Source organism: Cupressus sempervirens, chromosome 9 (genome assembly GCF_028749045.1).
Source record: "Cupressus sempervirens isolate cs-2001-9-10 chromosome 9, ASM2874904v1, whole genome shotgun sequence".
Lineage (NCBI taxonomy): Eukaryota > Viridiplantae > Streptophyta > Pinopsida > Cupressales > Cupressaceae > Cupressus > Cupressus sempervirens.
Window position 1 is genome coordinate 566,214,961 of NC_143126.1, and position 20,940 is coordinate 566,235,900.

Below are 20,940 nucleotides of genomic sequence, written 5' to 3' on the forward strand. Positions count from 1 at the left end.
AGTTTTATGTGGCGATATTTTTATGGTCACTGTATAATAGATGTCAACAATGGAAAAAAATGTTTCTCACTAATTACGATAAATAATGATCAACACACCTAATATGCCTATATTCAAGGAGAAACATATATTTTCCAATTTTATTTGGTGAAATTTTATTTTATTTAATGAATTTGGATGACACTTTAGGTAAATATGCAACCCTGCATGTTTGAATTAAAAAAGTTAGCACCCAAGCCAATGATTAAAAATTGTATTATAGAAGAATGACCTTAGAATGCAATAACTTGAATTTTTAAAATTCAAAAGATATGTCAATAATTGCATTTAGGGGACACAATAAAGAATAATAGTTATAGTTAATGTGTTAAACTATCAAACCTAGGGTTATAAACAAGAGAATGTAGCATGTTGAGGGATGATCTAGACATACTCAGGTAGTAGGTGTAGCTAAATATTTGAATCATACGTTCACTATATTAACTTGAAAATAATATCACATTAGAGTCATAAAATTAAAATCACCTATTGTTTTAAATCCATAATTATATGATATACTAATCTGTGTTTATATTTAACAGATGAAGTTGTTACTGCTGATTATTAAATCCAATGCACACACACACACAGATGTGTGTGTGTGTGTGTGTGTGTGTATACACACACACACACACACACACACATCTGTGTGTGTGTGTGTGTGTGTGTGTATACACACACACACACACACACACACATCTGTGTGTGTGTGTGTGTGTGTGAATACACACACACACACACACACACACACATATATATATACATACATATATATATATATATATACATACATATATATATATATATGTATATATATATATATATATATATATATATATATATATATATATATATACATACATATATATATATGTATATACATACATATATATATATGTATATACATACATATATATATATGTATGTATATATATATATATATGTATATATATATATATATATATATACATACATATATATATATATATGTATATATATATATATATATATATATATATATATATATATATATATATATATACATACATATATATATATGTATATACATACATATATATATATATATATATATATATATATATATATACATACATATATATATATGTATATACATACATATATATATATGTATATACATACATATATATATATGTATGTATATATATATATATATGTATATACATACATATATATATATATATGTATGTATATACATATATATATATATACATACATATATACATATATATATATATATATACATACATATATACATATATATATATATATATACACACACACACACACACACACACACACATATACATACATACATACATACATACATGTGTGTGTGTGTGTGTGTGTGTGCTTTGAATCATATATGTTTGCATTATAATCATCGATAGATAATAGTATACTTATCAACAACCCCATTTATATTATCACATTATTATATGTGATCGGGCTCCTTGATATAATATATATGGACACATATCTATGTTATGCTCTATCTTAAATACACATAACAAATCATGCTCTCGAAGAGGCATGACTCTCTGTATTGTATATCAATAAAGTGCAAATTGCTAAATAAACATAATCAATATATGACAATTTGTATCAGCAGTCTGCACCCAATTTATCATAAACAATTCTCCATCGCATATATAATCTGCAAGGTTATCAAGAAGTTATCTCAACCCATCAGCAATACAAGATAAGGAAATCGACTTTGCACCTATAGTCCCAGAGATCTGCAATATTCAAAGAACAAGGCTTCTCAACAGTAATACAAGTAAGGGTTACATTATTCTTGTGCTAATTTTTTTATTTATCAGAGATCCAAATAAAACTAACATGGTATCAGAGCCATTTTGATAAGAAAAACCATTACACAATATATATTTAAAATCTCAGTTTTTTGAAAAAGGGGCTAAAACTCTAAATTATTAAAATGGTGAATCATGTGAGACTAGAAGATAGGCTTGAGGGTGCATCTAATTTCTCTTCATGGAAAATTAGAGTAATGATAATATTAAGGGAAATGGAATTAGAAGAATTTATTGAATAAAACATGGCTATGCTTGAAAATGGAACAGAGAAAGTAACATGGAAAACACATAATAACAAAGCAATGAAGATCATTATAGATTTCGTAAAAGATCGTATCCTACCTTCCATATCTAGTCTCAAGACTGCATTTGAAATGTTCTCCACAATTAAAGATACATTTGAAATCAATAATACTAGTAGATTATTAACCTTAAAGAAGATCTACTATAAATTAAGATGAAAAATGGAGAATCAATCACCTCGTATTTTTAAAGAATTTCTGAACTAAAAGATCAACTTGCAATAATGGACAATCAAGTTGATGACAAAGAACTCAGCATGATAGCACTGAGAGGTCTTCCATTATCATGGGAAACATTTATTCGAGGGTTAAGTTCTCGACCCAAACTTCCAAAATTTGATATATTAAAAAATGAATTCACTCAAGAACCTAGACTAGTCTCAAGAGGACTAAGTAAAAATCAAGAGGGAGAAATCCAAGCACTACATGTAAAATCAAATAAGAAGAGAAAATTAAAATACAACAAAAAGGAGTCTAACAAATCTTACAAGCAGCATGATTGGTCAAAAGTTAGATGTTTTAAATGTGACAAAATTGGTCACCCCACAAATTCTGTCCTGAAAAGAAAAAAATTCAAGTAGCTATAGCAGAAATCAAAGAAGAGGGTGAAGAGAAAGAAGGAAGAGAAAACTATGCCTTTTACTTAGCCCTTTCAAGTGAATTAAACTTTAATAACAACACTTGGATCATCGACAGTGGAGCATCTCGACACATCACCCATTTAAAGGACAAATTTGAAACATTCACTGAACAAGCCTCATAAGAAGTTACCGTTGGAGATAACTCTACTCATCCTATTAAAGGAATTGGTTCCTATTCAATTCAACTAAATTTAGGAACCACACTACAACTCAAGAATGTCTTATATGTACTAGGAATTAAAAGAAACCTAGTTTCTATTTCTGGTCTAGCTAATCAAGGTTTCAGAATCACATTTCTAGATGACAAAGTCCTAGCCTTGCCTAAGAATTCTAATATTAAGAAAGCCATCTCTATTGGATTTAGAGATGGAAGTCTTTATAAACTTTGTAATAGTCAAAATTCAAAATTAGCTCTAAATCATGAAACTTCAAACTCCACTAAAATTTGGCATAGGAGGCTAGGTCACCTTCACTACCAAGCATTATCATCCTTGGGAAAAATTGCAAAAGGTCTTCCTAGCCTAAAATTTGATCACTCAAATATTTACAAAGGATGCACCTCAAGCAAAAAACACTAAACAATCATTTCCTATAAGTGGTCACAAGTCTAAGTGCATCTTTGAATTGATTCACACTAATCTTTGCGGTCCTATGTCAGTACTGTCTCTTAATGGATGTTTCTTCTATATAATTTTTATTGATGATTACTCTAGAAGAACCTAGATCTATTTCTTGAAACAAAAGGAATCAACTGATGTCTTAGTGAAATTTAAAGAATTCAAAGCCTTAGTTGAAAATTAGTTAGGACATAAAATGAAAACCCTTAGATCAAACAATGGAGGTGAATATATTTCTGATATTTAAAAAAAAATTTGCATTTCTATTAGGATTAAGAGGGAGTTTTCTATACCTTATAATCCTCAACAGAATGGAATTGCAGAACATAAAAATAGATAAATTGTTGAATTAGCTAGAGCAATGGTGCATGACCAAAACCTTCATACTTCCTTTTGGGCCGAAGCATCTAATATCGCAGTCTACATACAAAACAAATGCCCACACCCAATTTTAGAAAACATCACTCCAAAAGAAGTACTCACAGGCATTAAACCTAACCTAAGTCATTTAAGAATTTTTTGATGTCTAGTTTATATTCACATACCTAAAGAGAAAAGAACAAAACTAGAACCTTCTAGGAAAAAGGGAATATTTATTGGATATAGTGAAACAACTAAAGGATACAAAATATTCATCTTAGGGAAAAAAAAATTGAGATTAGCAAAGATGTAAAATTTGAAGAAGATGCTGCATTAAAAATTTCCATAAACAATGATGAATCTATTATTGAGTCTATTCCTGAAGAAGATCAACAAATAAAAATTGAGAGGGAGAATGATTTTGAACCTTCCTCCTCCACTATGCCTATTCATGAAGAATCTGAAAATACCACTAATAAAAAGAGATCACTCTGGGCTAGAAAAATAAAAGCATGTTGAACCTAATTAAGTAATGTGAGAGAGAAAAAGAACAAGAAATCAATCATGTTATGTTGTATTGTTAACTAAACTTATCAAATTAGAATATTCTAATGTTAAAGAAGCACTTTCAAATCAATCTTGGAAAGAAGCAATGATTGAAGAATATAACTCTATATTAAAAAATGATGTATGGGATGTGGTACCAAGACCTAAGAACAAATTAGTTGTTTCTTCCAAATGGTTGTTCAAAATTAAACATGCATCTGATGGTAACATCGAAAAATATAAAGCCAAATTTGTAGCACGAGGGTTCTCACAGAAAGAAGGCATTGATTATGAAGAAAATTTTGCTCCAATTGCTAGATATACTTATGTCATAACTATCTTGGCTATTACAGCATCCAAGGGATGGAAGGTACACCAGATGGATGTCAAAATAGCTTTCCTCAATGGTTCAATACTCATGACATCAAAACTCATGTCTGTAAGTTAAAGAAAACACTTTATGGTCTTAAACAGGCTCCCAGAGCTTGGTATGAAAGGATAGACTGCTATTTGCTAAAGTTAGGATATTCCAAAAATGAAGTTGATCCTAACTTATACTTCAAACTAGATGGTGATGGTATGATTATCCTTGTGTTATATGTTGATGATTTGTTGATTGCAGGAGAAGAATATCTCATAGAAAATTGCAAACAAGAGTTCATAGCAGAATTTGATTCTACTTCACTACTTTCTTGGATTAGAAGTCTGGCAGTAGGATATTTGTATTATTCTGAATCAAGGGAAATATATTGTAGATATCTTAACTAAATTTGGGATGATGGAATGTAAACTAGTAGCTTCCCATATGGAAGTAAATTTACATAAGTTGAAAGATGATGTGATCAAGTCAAAACCTATTCTACGTACTACAGGCAGATTATTGGATCTTTAATGTATTTGGTTAATACTCGTCTTGACATATGCTATGCTACTCACACCTTGAGTCAGTTTATGTGTGCACCTAAGAAGATACATCTATATGCAACTAAATACATTTTGAGATACTTGAGAGGTACTATTGGAATGGGAATCAAATATAAGAAGGTCAACATCAAACTTCATGGATATTCAGATTTTGATTGGGTAGACAGTCCTATTGAAAGTAAAAGTACTTCTAGATATTGCTTCAGTCCAAGATTTGGCATGATTTGTTGGTCTAGCAGAAAATAGACTTCAGTTTCTCTAAGCTCCACTGAAGCTGAATATATCGCATCTTCTTTAGGTGCTAGAGAAGTAGTATGGTTACATAAGTTGTTAGTTGATTTGTTTAAAAAACCCTTGAAGCCCACTGTGATCCATTATGATAATCAAAGTTGCATCAACCTTTCAAACAATCTAGTATTCCATAATAACTCCAAACATATTGAAATTCCTTTTCATTACATTTGAGATATGGTAAATTGAGGAATCATTCAATTGGAGTATATCTGTACTAATGAGAAAACAACTGATATCTTTACCAAGCCTCTTGATAAAGTGAAGTTGAAATACTTTAGAAAAAAACTTGGTATGATTAATTTGTAATATTGAATATTATATCAAATTTAATTCATGTATGTTTATGCTTCTATTGTTTGTTAGTAGCATCATATGTAATGAAAGGTGACAATCTTTCATATACATATTTATTTAGAAGGTAATTATTTACAAGGTGACGATCTTGTAAGTAATAGGCCTGTTATCATGGACATCTCTAGACATTGCTTCAAGCAATTAGAGATCATGAGTAACAAATTTTCATGGACATCTCTAGACATTGCTTCAAGCAATTAGAGATCATGATCATGAAATCCTATGTTATTACTATGGACATCTCTAGACATTGCCTCGAGCAATTAGAGATCATAGGTAACATTCTTATTGTGGCTTCTCTAGATATTGTTTCAGACAATTAGATATTTTTAATATGCATTATGATAAGTGTTCAAAATTTTGTGTTCTGACTTTTAACTGTTTCATAGTGTGAAGATTAGATAAAGTGATTAGATTTCTATACTGAAATTCTAAAGGTATTTTACTTCTCCCTTGCTAAAGAGGGAGTGTTAATGTTTTAGCATGAGTAGAAGTAATTCATGTTTATTTGATATACTAATTTGTGTTTATGTTTAACAGATGAAGTTGTTACTGCTGATTATTAAATCCAGTGCATACATACATACATACATACATACATACATACATACATACATACACACAGACATGCATGCATGCATACATACATACATATATACATACATACATACATACATACATGTGTGTGTGTGTGTGTGTGTGTGTGTGTGTGTGTGTGCGCGCGCTTTGAAATATATATGTTTGCATTATAATCATTGGTAGATAAGAGTATACTTATCGGCAACCCCATTTATATTATCACATTATTATATGTGATTGGGCTCCTTGATATAATATATACAGGCGCATATTTATGTTACACTCTGTCTTAACTATACATAACAAATCATGCCCCCGAAGAGGCATGACTCTATGTGGTGAAAGGCTAGGTAGAGCCATGACTCTTTGGGAGTCATGACTCTCTGTATTGTATATCAATAAAGTGCAGATTGTTGAATAAAAATAATCAATATACGACATTTTGTATCAGCAGTCTGCACCCAATTTATCATAAACAATTCTCCATCACATATATAATCTGCAGGGTTATCAACAAGTTATCTCAAACTATCAGTAATACAAGATAAGTAAGTCGACTCTGCACCTACAGTCCTAGAGATCTACAATATTCAAAGAACAAGGCTACTCAATAGTAATACAAGTAAGAGTTACATTATTCTTGTGTTAATTGTTTTATTTATCACAGATCCAAATAAAACTAACACGTACAAGCTTGTGAATAACTATGATGTAAACATATCTTATTTCAAACACACCAAATATTATCTATCATAATTATGTCATCTATAATAAATATGAATATGTTATTTTTTTCAAAGGCTACCAAATTGTATAAAATTACCTTCAATGAATAAAGAAAAAATATCACCACTGTCTATTACAAGAAAGAGCCACTCTAAATGTTAGGTAAGCATATGAAATCAACACTTCTCAAGTAGGCACAAAAAATGAACACTATAAACTATTTTTTGAATGAGCTTGATCTTCAAATCACTAGTGAATCCAAAACTGGGGAGATGGCCTCTCAATACTTTATCCAAACTTACATTGAAGATGTTGGTGCTCATTCTAAGGATTTAGAGGACCAAATTCTATCTCATCTTCCTACTTTTATTAGAAATGACGATGATGAAAAACCTCTTGCTCCTACTTCTAAAGTTGAAGTTAAGGCTACTGTGTTTAGCATGGCATTTTTTTAGGTGTTCTCAACAATAGTAATACATGATGTCAGTATGACTACTAGGGACTTCTTAAGGATATGCAAACTCTAGAAAAAAGTAACAATACATTTATTGCCCCTTATCTCTAAAATACATGAACCAAAAATAACTACTAAATTTAGACCTGCTAGCTTGTGCAACAGCATCTATAATATTTTCTAAAATGTTGATCAACCCTATCTTGACAAGTTCATAAACAACATCCAAAAAGATTTTGATCAGGGTAGACAAATTCTAGGTAGTGTCATCTCTACCCACGAGATTATACACTCAATGGATAAAATTTGGATACTTGGTATGGGGTAAGCTTGATATCTCTAATCTACATATGATAGGGTTAAATGGAGCTTTTTCGTATATATAGCATTGGGAAAAATGGGGCCCATCAAACAATTGATTGGGATTATTAGGTAATGTGTAAAAACTATGTTCTATTTGGTCTTGGTGAATGGTATTCCTTGGGGATTCTTTAATGACAGTAAGGGGATTATGATGGGTGATCCCTTATCACTCTACCTCTTTATCATACTTGTTTAAGTTTTAGGCTAGAGAGTTCTTAAGTTGGATCTATATTAAAAAAATCTACGAAGTTAAATTTGCTTCCATACATCCTCGCTTAGTTCTTTATAGATTTGTAGATAACATTTTTCTTTTTGGAAGATTTTCATTTTTGGAAAGTAGGGAGTGATAATTTCTCCTTTTAGATTATGCCAAGGTCCCTAGCCAATACATCAATTATTTAAATAGTACTATATACTTTGTTAGCACCACTGATGGACTTGCATATTAATATTAAGGACATCCTTGGCTATTAATTTGATACTATAGTTGGCACTTATTTGAGTCCTCCCCTATTAATAAGTAAAGTCCACACACAAATGGAGGTGGGGGGTGGGGGCGGGGCAGTAATTAGTCGTGTCAAGTTACTCTCAAATCCAAGCTTATAAATTAGATAACCCACTATTAAAATAATGATGCATAACAATAAGAAGCTATACACTATAACACAATGATTTTTGACTAGGGAAACCCTTGATTAGAGGGGAAAACCTAGTGGGGATTGCACCCACAAGATAATGCAATAATATGTAAGTTCCTTGTGAAAGGATGTGACCCTGTTAGGAGTCAAATAAAATGCATTTAGTACAATAATCCTTGTTAGAGGACATATCCCTATTAGGAGAGCATGAACCCTTGTTAGAAGGTTCCAAACCTATTAAAGGTTTGTAGGAAACAAGTATACCCATTTCCTAAATGCTCCAACATATGTGAAGAGAAAATCTTCAGGATAACATATCAAAAACAATGAACTGAATGATCTACAACTTACTTTCCATGCCAGTTCCTTTAAATCTCAAATCAAATATCCAACTTAATTGCTTCCCTTCTCTAATCATCCAACATCAAAGTTCACATCCATTGATCACATACATGATACCTACAATGATATACAACCAAGGAAAACTTATTTCCTTTATACCCTTTACAATTTACTAATTAGGTTGGCCTGTTAAACATTCCCCAATGTACATTTACTAACATAGATCCATATAGAGGCATACACATCTTCATAAGAATCCTTGCAAATGTTACATTAAAGTTCTTACATGTTATAATACAAACATTACATTTTAAAATGATTTACTTTACATTTCCTCAACATAGTCGAGTATTAATAAAATATATTGCACATTACACAAGAACAACCTTTCCAGAATAATGCTAACATCTTTCTATCATGACCATAGTTGCATGAATAAGTCTTCCACCATGATCCAATCTCTCTAATGCTAATTACATCTCACTAATATGATACAAAAAAATATATGATCAACTATCTCTACCATAATTCCTTGCATACTGGTTACCTACCATATGAAGTGTAACTCATTCAAAACTCAACATTAGATCTAGTGAACATAGATATGATATACACATTCATTATTCTAAATAAATGTAAGCTTACATAGATTAACCTATTATATACCAACTTCGTTGTTCCAACAATCATCTTGTGATATACAAAATCTCTGTCTATCATGACCACATAAACATATGTTGTCATCAACAAAAAACTTTTCATCAATACAAAATATAAGCAAAACATCCAAGTGCTAACAAGACCTCTACTTCTAACAATCTTCCCCTCTAGCATTGATAGAAATATATGGTGAAAAACCACCAATCCAACTTAGTATCTTTATGTTGACAACTTAGTACCTTTTTTCTAAATATCATCAACACATACAACCTTTACAATTTTTTGAATATCATCAACATATAAACCTTCCTTACTTCTATTTATACCCCTTGTTCACTTAGGTTTTTCACTTGTTCTTCTCCCCCTCCTAGTTCTTTTGGTTTTTCATTGAATTTCTCCATCTTTGACATCAATGACAAAGGAGCCAATAGGCCAATAGACCATTCTTTTGAATTTCCCCCACTTTGATGAACATCTTCATCAAAGTACCTATATTGGATCCAACCAATCTGAAAACCAAAAATATATGAAGTACCAACAAACATTGTTATGCTAGAAACTTCAAATCATTAGAGCTCTATAAATAACTTTGCTCACTATGACCACTCCCCCTAAAAAAGCAGTACCAAGCACCACATCCAAATGAATGGACAATGCTCTCAATATACTAGACTAATGCAAATATGCATTAATTATACTACACTAGGTGGAAGATATTACTCCAAGCATACCTCTGAAGTACTCAAATGTGTCTTTAGCCAATATTTTAGTGAATATATCTACTATTTGTTCTTTTTTGCTTACATATTCTAATCTAATTTATTTTTCTACAACCTTCTCTCTTATAAAATGGTGCTTAATTATAATATTTTTAGTCTTAGAATGTAAAATTGGGTTCTTAGATGTATTGATTGTATTTGTATTATCACAGTGTATTTTAGTAGGTTCTAAAAATATAATGCCAATATCCTTTAGCATCTATTTCATTCATATAATTTGATTGTAATTTTTTGATGTTGTTACATATTTTGCTTCCATTGTAGACTAATAAATATAATCTTGCATCTTACTTAACCAAAATACTTTACCTTCGACAAAAAATAATCCTCCACTTGGACTCTTTCTATCATCTACATTTCCTACCCAATCAACAAAAATCTATGTATACAATGTGAAATTATTATGATGAAAGGTGCGCCCCTTAATACCATAAACACATAACAAAAACAAAGAAACAACAACAATTGTGACAATAAAATATGGGCTTCTTATTATTGCCAGAAATGCAGAATTACAATATGCTAACCCACATGGGCACCTTCATTATAGTAATGTACAAGACAAAGCTGCAAACTATCACCCAGAGCTATCTTAGGCAATGTTCGGGCCTTTCTTAAATAAGCAATTTTATGTTGTTTAGGAAGGTTCTAGACACTGAAACTTAATACCTAGGGCCAATAGATGACAATAATACATATATAGTTAGCCAAATACACTTTTGACATTTATTTTTAGAAGTTTCGGGTAGCCCAACTTTGGAAGACCATAACTCTCAAACCGTTGCTCTGATTGCCTATTATAACCATTTTCATAAACCTCAACACGTGATCTACAAGCTCAAATAAGTGCAAGCGCCCATCCATCAAGTTTTTTGGCCTCATTCGAGGCCTCTAAGGCCTTCAAAACTAATCCTCAAGCTTTTATAACAAAATTACACACCAAAAATTTGTAATAACTTTACAAATACATATAATTTGGCCATGAAACTCCATTGACAAATTGAAATAACTAAAATGAATGTTCACCACTGAAATTAGAACATTCTGAGCTCGTATCACTAACTTATTGAGTAGCAAGCCTCCACAAACAACAACTCTGCATTAAGACAACCATTATTGAAACAACTAAAATGAAATACTTTTGGGTGATGCAATATTGCTCTTACACCTAGAATGCTCCTACATCAGAGACCTAGGGTAATTTGAGAAGTGACCTCATCACGTCTCAAGTATTAAGAGGAAAACCAAGATAATTAACCTTCTCCTTTGCTAGCCATTACAAATCTTCTACTAGCCTCCCTTTCCATTTGACCAAGTATTCTTCATAAGTTTTGTTCCTTTTACTTTTTCCAACACGACTGTCCAGTATCTCCTCAATCTCTTTTGTAGTTGAACTAGTTGCTAGAAAACTCCACTGCACTTCTGTAACTTCATCCCCATCACCTCCTTCATGGTATGCTGTCAAATCTGAAATATTAAATATTGGTGAAATATTAAATTCAACAAGCAACTTCACTTCATAAGCATTTCCAGAATCATGTCTTTTCACTATCTTGCATGGTCCAAACTTCTTCATTTTTAGCTTATTATATGTACCCACTAGAAAATGCTCTTTTTGAAAATGAACCATGATGTAATCTCCAATATGAAATTCCTTATACCTCCTTTTCATGTATGCCTTAGCCTTATACTATGTATTCATCTTGATAATGTGTTTCCTCACCTCCTCATGGATATTCTTCAAATGTTCCACAAATTATTCTACTTCAACACTACTTATCTCTCCTTTATCCAACTGCCTCAACTCAAAAGCATTTCTAGGACTACTCCCATATACAACCTAGAATGGTGATTTACCAGTACTCTTGTTGATAGAATTATTATATGCAAATTTTGCCTGTGGTAAAATTAGATCCTAGCCTTTTGGCTTGTCTCCAACCAAACATCTCAACAAATTTCCCAAACTGTGATTCATAACTTTTGTCTGCCCATCAGTTTGTGGATGATGTGATGAACTAAACTTCAAATCTATCTTTAGTTTCTTCCACAATGTATGCCAAAAATACCCAAAAAACTTGGTGTCTCAATCTGAAACTATAATTTTTGGTAGACCACGTAGTCTTACCACTTCTCTGAAAAACAACTCTGCCACATGAACAACATCACTAGTCTTCTTGCAAGGAATGAAAAATGCCATCTTTGAAAACCTGTCAATGACAACAAAAATAGATTCATGTCCTCACCGAGTCCTTGGTAATCCAAGAGAAAAATCCATGTTGACATCCTCCCACAACTTCTCTAGTACAGGTAATGGTTGATACAACCCTATATTCTGCTTCACTCCTTTCACCATCTGACATACTCTGCAACTCTGTACAAAATTCTTCACATCTTGCTGTACCTATGGCCAATAATAGTTCTCAACAACTAAAGCAATGGTCCTATCTCTCCCAAAGTGTCCAACAAATCCTCCACTATGCTTCTCCTTGATGAGATTCTCTCTCATTAAGTTTCTAGGAATGCACAAATGACTTCCTTTAAACAAAATACCATCATGGATTATGAAATCCAATCACTTCATCTTGTTGTGTAACAGGCTCTATACAAGCCTTCCACGCTTCGCCAAAATCAAGATCCTCTAGATACAAATTCTTGAGTTCCTTGAACCCAACCACCTCAATCTGCATCTCTATTAGCAATAGTTGTCTTCTACTAAGAACATCTGCAACTCTGTTAGACTTCTCATTCTTGTGTTTCAAAAAAAATGTATAACTCTACAAAAACTCAACCTACTTCGAATACCTCTGGTTCAATTTTCCTTGACTATTCAAATATTGCAAATCTTGATGATTAGTATACAAAACAAACTCCTTCAAAAGAAGATAATGTCTCCACTTCTTCAATGCCTAGACTATAGAATCAAATTCTTGATCATAAACATAATATTTTCTTTTGGCCTCATTCAATTTCTAACTAAAGTAATCAACAGGTCTACCTTCTTGGCTCAAAACAACTCCTATTGCAGTACCACTAACATCATAGTCTACCTGAAACACCTTGTTAAAATTTGGAAGTGCTAAAATAGGTTGCTCCGTAACTTTCTGTTTCAACAGATTAAAACTCTTATCTACTCCAGAGTCCACTTAAATTCTTTCCTATCCCCTCTCATTGTTTCAATCAAGAGTTCACGAATATTGCTAAAACCTCTTATGATTTTTTTGTGAAAACTAGCCAGTCCATGAAAAGATCTTACCTTTGTAGCACTCTTTGGAGTAGGCCATTCAAGGATAGCCTTCACTTTCTCTGGGTCCATTTTCAGACCTTCTTCTAAGATTACAAATCCTAGGCACACCAACTACTTCACAAATCTGCACTTCTTCAAGTTTATCAACAACTTCTCTTGCCTCAACTTATCAAACACCTTTCGAATATGCATCAAATGCTCTTTTGATGTCTTACTAAAGATCAAAATATCATCTAGGTAAACAATGACAAACTTACCCAAAAACTCCTTCGGTACTTCATTCATGAGCCACATGAAAGTTCTTGGTGCATTGGTTAGCCCAAAAGGCATGACTAACCACTCCTTCCCTTGTCTTGAAAGCAATCTTCCACTCATCACCTTCTCTGATGCAAATATGATGGTATCTACTCTTCATATCTATCTTTGTGAAATACTCAACTCCACTGAAGCAGTTCATAATATCATCCATCCTTAGCAATGGAAATCTATACTTGATTGTGATCTTGTTAATAATGCAAGAATCTATGCACATCCTCCATTCTCCATTCTTCTTTGGTGCTAATATTTTTGGTACATCACATCGACTCTAACTCTCACAAATCAATCCCTTCTGCAGCAACTCATGAACTTGTCTGTTCAACTCTTTACTTTTTGCTGGTGTCATTTTGTGTGCTACCTTGTTTGGAAAACTGGCTCCTAGAATCAAATCCATTTGGTGATTGATCTTCCTCACTGCCAGTAATCCATTAGGTATATTATTTGACACAATATCAAAAAACTCTCCCAACATGTCTGCAACTTTTGTAGGTATGTCCTCTACTTCTTATTTGCCATCTTTTGGAATTATAGTAGAACACATATGCTCATGCTTCATACCTTTGAGAAACTCTTTTCCATCAATAAAACATATTTTAGCAGCACTACATAGCTTTTCTTCTTTCTCCTTCAATGGCTTCAACTTATGGTTCACTCCATCCTTTGTTAGAGTGCAGGTATTTGCTTGCCCACCATGTACAACATGCTTGTCAAATTGCAACAGCCTACCCAAAAAAATATGACATATGTCAATAGGTATGATATCACAAAGCACCTCATCTTGGTAGCTTTTGATCTTGAACTTTACTAAGCATTGCTCACTGACCATGACCTTGTGGTCATCTTACACCCAAGCAATACAATATGGGCACGGGTGTTTCTGCCTCTTCATCTTTAATTTTGTGACCATCATTTCTGACACTAGATTGTCACTACTCCCACCATCAATGATCACTTCACAACACTTATCTTCGCATTTGCACGTTGTGTGAAACAAGCTCCTTCTTTTCTCAAGTTCATTCTCACTACCCAGCAAGACTAATCTGTCAACTAGGACTTCTCCTCTTTCAACATCTTTATCAACATGTGCAACTCTATCCTGGCCTTCTACTCTTTGATCTATCCTTCCTTGGCATTGGGAACATTCAAATGCTATATGCCCTTCTTCTTCGTAGTAAAAACATTTCCTATAGAAGCCTCCTCTTCCAGATCCTTATCCTCTGCCTTTTCCTCTATGATCTCAATTGTTTTGATCATGGAAATGAGCATAATTATTTCCCCTCTAGTTTTGACTACTACTTCTAGCCTCATCCTTGTTCTTCTGATCATCATTTCAGCCTCCATAAGACTATCTGCCAGATCTTCCACTGCAACCTCTACCACTATTTTTGTTATCAAAATTTTTGCTTAGCTTCTCATCAACTCTTAGGGAAAATAGGTACTCCTCCTCAATATTGGTCACTTGAACAAGACTTACCTCCTCTTGAATACTTGGCCTTAACCCATTAAGATAACATGCCACTTTCTCCTTATCAACTTCTGCATGGCTAGTTCTAATGAGAACTCGGTAGAAATCTTCGGTATACTCTTGAACAGATTTTTTTTGCTTGCTTCAACCCTTGCATTTTCTTCAACAGATCAAGCTCATCATCCATGAGAATGAACTATCGCTTTATCTTAGGTACCATTTGATCCTATCTAGTGATTTTGTCCTTTCCTCTCTTATTTTGATCCAACTGGATCTCCTGCCACCAGATCTCTGCATGACCCTTTAGTTTGGCTTTCAGAAACTTGACCCTATCTAGATCTTCAATATCTTCATAATCAAAGTACTCTTCCAATTCATTGATCCAGTCGATCAATTCCTCTAGATTGAGATTTCCCAAAAATGTGGGAAAATCAAACTCAGGTCTTTTTCCAATACTGGAAATGACCTTAAAAAGCTTCGCCTCCTTTGGGTTAAGAACTTCCTCTAGTATGGCTTGGTCCATATTTCCATCTTCTTCTCTTTCATCCTCACTTTCATCATCTCCTACGAAAAAATTTATTCCTCTGTGCATCTGTTCTTGCAATTCTTGCATTTCTCTCTAGAGGGTTCTAAAATCCTTAGGTGTAACACCTTTGACTCTTCCACCACACTCTCTTCATGGAGGCATTTTTGCACTTCTGCTAAAACCCTAGTGCAAACTACCTCACAATCAGCGATCTATCTACATGTTCAGCCCAAACCACAGTCCTGATGCAAATTGCCTCACAATCGATGATCTATCCACACACTCAGGAACTCCAACTCTGATACCACTTGATGAAGGGTGCTCCCTTTAATACCATAAACACATAACATAAATAAAGAAACAAAAACAATTATGAGAACAAAATATGGGCTTCTTATTATTGTCGCAAATGCAAAATTACAGAATTCAAAATAATAATATGCTAACCCACATGGGCACCTTCATTACAACAATTTGCAAGAAAAAGCTACAAACTATCACCCAAAGTTGTCCTAGACAATGTTTGGGCCTTTCTTAAATATGCAATTTTATGTCGTCTAGGAAGGTTCTAGACACTCAAAGTTAATACGTCGGGCCGATAGACCCTAATGATACATATAGAGTCGGCCAAATACACTTTTGATATTTATTTTAGAAGTTTCAAGTAGTCCAACTTCAAAAGACCATAACTCTCTGATTGGCTATTATAACCACTTTTCAGAAACCTCATCTCCTAATCTACATGCTTAGATTCCATTTGTCAAGTATTCAAACCTCATTTGGGGCCTCCAAGGCCTTCAAAACTAAGCTTGAAGTTTTTATACCAAAATTACACACCAAAAATGTGTAATAACTTTACAAATACACATAACGTGGCTATGAAACTCCATTTACAAATTGATACAACTAAAATTAGCTGTCACCACTGAAATTAGAACATTTTGAGCTCGTATGATTGACTTACTAAGTAGCAAGCCTCCACAGACAATAAATCTAGATTAAGACAACCCTGATTGAAACAATTAAAAGGAAATATTTTTAGGTGATGCAAGATTTCTCTTACACCCAAGATGCTCCTGCATCACATTAGATTTTTCATATCATTAGCCAAGTTCCAATGTCACCTTTAAATATCTAAAAATTTGTGTTTCTTTAGGACCTGCTTGATACCCTGCTAAAATTCCAACTACATTAGCAATATTTGGTCTTGCATGAGTCAAATTTTGTAAGCCACCAACCATTTATTTGTACCTTGTTTGCATAGTAATAGGTGAATCATCATTGTTAGTCAATTTTCATTCTATAACCATATGTGTTCCAACTAGTTTTCTTTTCCATGCCATGTCTAACTAACACTTCCTTAAGATGCTTAGTCTAAGATATGAAAATGACATCTTTAGTTTTTGTTATTTGTAATCCCGAAAAGTATGTCATTTCACCAATCATAGACATCTCAAATTCATCTTTCATCTCATTAGAAAACTTTTTACTCGCCTCATCATTTCCATAAAAAATGATATCATCAAAAAATACTTCAATGATCAATAAACCAGCTGAATTAGTTCTCAAATACATATTGTTGTTTGCTTTACCTTTCTTAAATCCTAAACTCATATTTATCCAATCTAGCATACTAGACTCTAGGTGCTTGCTTTAGTCCATGTAATGCCTACTTTAGCTTGCATACCGTGTATTTCTCTTCTGTTAGTAGAAATCCATTAGGTTGTTCAATTTAGACCTCTTCCTCAAGTTCAACATTCAAGAAATTTGACTTAACATCTATTTGATACACTTTGAAATTCTTGTTGGATGCATAAGACAAAAACAATCTTACAACCTCTAATCTTTCTATAGGGGCAAGAGTTTCTTCAAAGCCTACACCTTGCTATTGTGAATAAGCTTTACATACCAATCTTTCTTTTTTCCTCACAACTTCACCTTGCTCATTCATTTTGTTCTTGAAAACCCATTTTGTACCTATAATATTCTTAGCTTTAGGTCTATGGACTAAATACCATGTATTGTTATTCTCAATTTGTTCAATATATTCTTTCATTACATTTATTCAAAATTCATCCTTACATGCTCCATCACTAGTCTTAGGATCAATCTCTAAAATCAAAGAAATTTTACTCTTACCTTTCCTTGTTTCATTTCTCCTCTGCTAGTATCAAGAATGATTATATTATCAAGATGGTTCCTTGCAACATACTTAGGTGTTCTTTCCTCTTCTCTAGGTTCCTCAATATATACATGTATTCCATCATCTATTTCAAAGGGTAACTCTCACTCTGTATTTTGATTTTGTATTGGTTGTCAACTTGTACTAGCCTAATTTGAATCATCATCAAAATCATATTCAAATATTTTGTCTTGTACCTAAAATCTTTCATCAATTTTGACATTTACACTTTCAACAATCTTAGTCTCTAATTATAACATCTATAATCCTTTGTAGAATATCCAAGGAATACACATTCATCACTTCTAGGATCAAATTTCCCTATATCATCTTCTCTTTTGATATAACATTTTCTTTTGAAATTTTGAAATCTTTAACAGTAGATGTGTAACCAAACCATATTTCATAAGGTATTTTTCTTGTTCTTCTTATGATTAGAACCTTTTTCATGTTATATACCATTTTATTGTTTTCTTTTCTCCAATGAACATGTGACACTTTTCCTTGAAGCAACATCACCCTTGATTCCTCACTCACTATTCTATTTCTTTTCTCTGCTACTCCATGTTGTGGTGTTTTAGGCGCTAAAACTTGTCTACAAATTCCACTATCCTTGCAATATGCATTGAACTGATCAGATGTATATTCTCCACCTTTATCATACCTTAAACATTTTATCCTCATTTTTGATTCATTTTCAACTTTATCCTATAATGGCTTGAATTTGTCATAAGCTTCACATTACTCTCTCAAAAAGGAAACCCACATCATCTTAGTGAAATCATCAACAAAAAGAATAAAGTACCTTTCATCATAAAATGTCCTTGTTTGTGTAGCACCGCATATATCTGTATGAACAATCTCCATTTTTTGTGAAGTTGTCAACATTTTTATTTTAAAATTATTCCTTTTTTGTTTTTCCATTACACATTCCTTATACATCATGTTAGAATTTTTTCACAATATTAGGAAGATATCTCATAACATTAGAAATACTCACCTTTATTATGCTATAAAAAATTATGTGATAAAATCTTCTATGCCATAGGAAATTGTCACCAACTTTTAAACCAAATAGATTATCTCAGTATGATTCAGTTGAAATACATTACCTCTTATTCTTATTTTTGTGGAGATTTCATTTCCATCCTTATCCTTGATTATACATTGCTTATTAGTGAATTTTAGATGATAGCCCTTGTATAAAAGTTATCCACAACTTAAAAAGTTAGGTTTCAATCCATCAACAAAATATACATCTTTAGTATTAGTATTACCATCAAGAGTAATAGAACCTTTTCCCTTTTTGGGATAAGGAGCATTTCTACTGACTCTAACAACTTCTCCATCATAGATTTTGAATTCAACAAACTTATCTCTGTTACCTATCATGTGATGCCCACTATCTATAACCGAGTATGATTTATTTTTCTTTAAATGTGAAAGAAGTGCTTTCTCTTCTTTAATGAGACTTTCTTCCTTATTGGCAACACATCCAATTTCATTATTGTCATCACTATCTAGAAAGTTGATCTTCATAATTTTAATATTATCTTCACTAACATATATACATTCCTTAGGTATCTTTTATTTGCAAGGTCTAGGTTTCAACTTAGATTCTCTTTTAGAATACTTACAAGAAAAATGACCAATCTACTTACAATGTCAACAACCAAAAGGAGATTTGTTCTTGAAAATACCCTTACCTTTAGGTTCTCTTTTTTCAATCAATGGTACAAACTCATCAATCTTCCTCTCTTATTCTTGAATATCTACCCAATCACTTGCATAATCTCCAAAGGTTCCATTGGTTATTGTACTTTTTGTTACTAATCTCTTATCTTTGTGTGCACTAGCTCTAAAATCAATCTCAACTCTAGGAAAGAAATCTTTTAATCTACTAGTTTAAAAAGCTTACAATTCCCCCAATTAATATTTCTTTGTTAAAATCCTTAATAAGAGGAATAAATTCTTGAATATCGTGTGCCTTATTATCATAAGATGGTGTCAAGGAACTTAGGATCTTCAAAAAAAATTCATCTTCTATCATAGTTCCTCTTGAGCTCTTTATACCTGTAGTAATCTCAATAATCCTATGCACATGTGTTCTAACAGTTTCATCATCTTGCATTCTAGCATTCTCTACCTTATCTTTCCAATTTTTCAACCTCACTTTTTTTATATGCTCATTAGCTTCATACAATATTTCTAATCTAATCTAAATATCATGTGCAAGATCAAGAACTTTTACCTTAATACATTCTAACTTTGATAATGGACTTATAAGTGTCTCCCTTGCAATAATGTTACACTAGAAAATATTATTTTCATCATATGTTCTTAAAGGTAACTCTCTTTGAGTTGACCTCTACTTCTATCTTTGTAATCAACCACAAATCAATTCCCATGCAAATCAAGAATGCTCACATCTTATCCCCCCAACTATCATAATCCTCACTAGCAAACCTAGGACTTTCCATCCTATAAGCCATAGATATCCTCTAGTTGTAAATATTTATTCTCAAAGAGGACCTGATGGGGGTGTGAATCAATTGTTTCAAGATACTTTCTAATCCAAAATTATTATAAATAAGATAACCAACTAGTAAAATAATAACAAACAACAATACAAAATCATACACAATAACACTATAATCTTTTGGCTAGGAAAACCATTGATCAGAGGGAAAAATTCGTTGGGGATGACACCCATGAGATAATGTACTATATA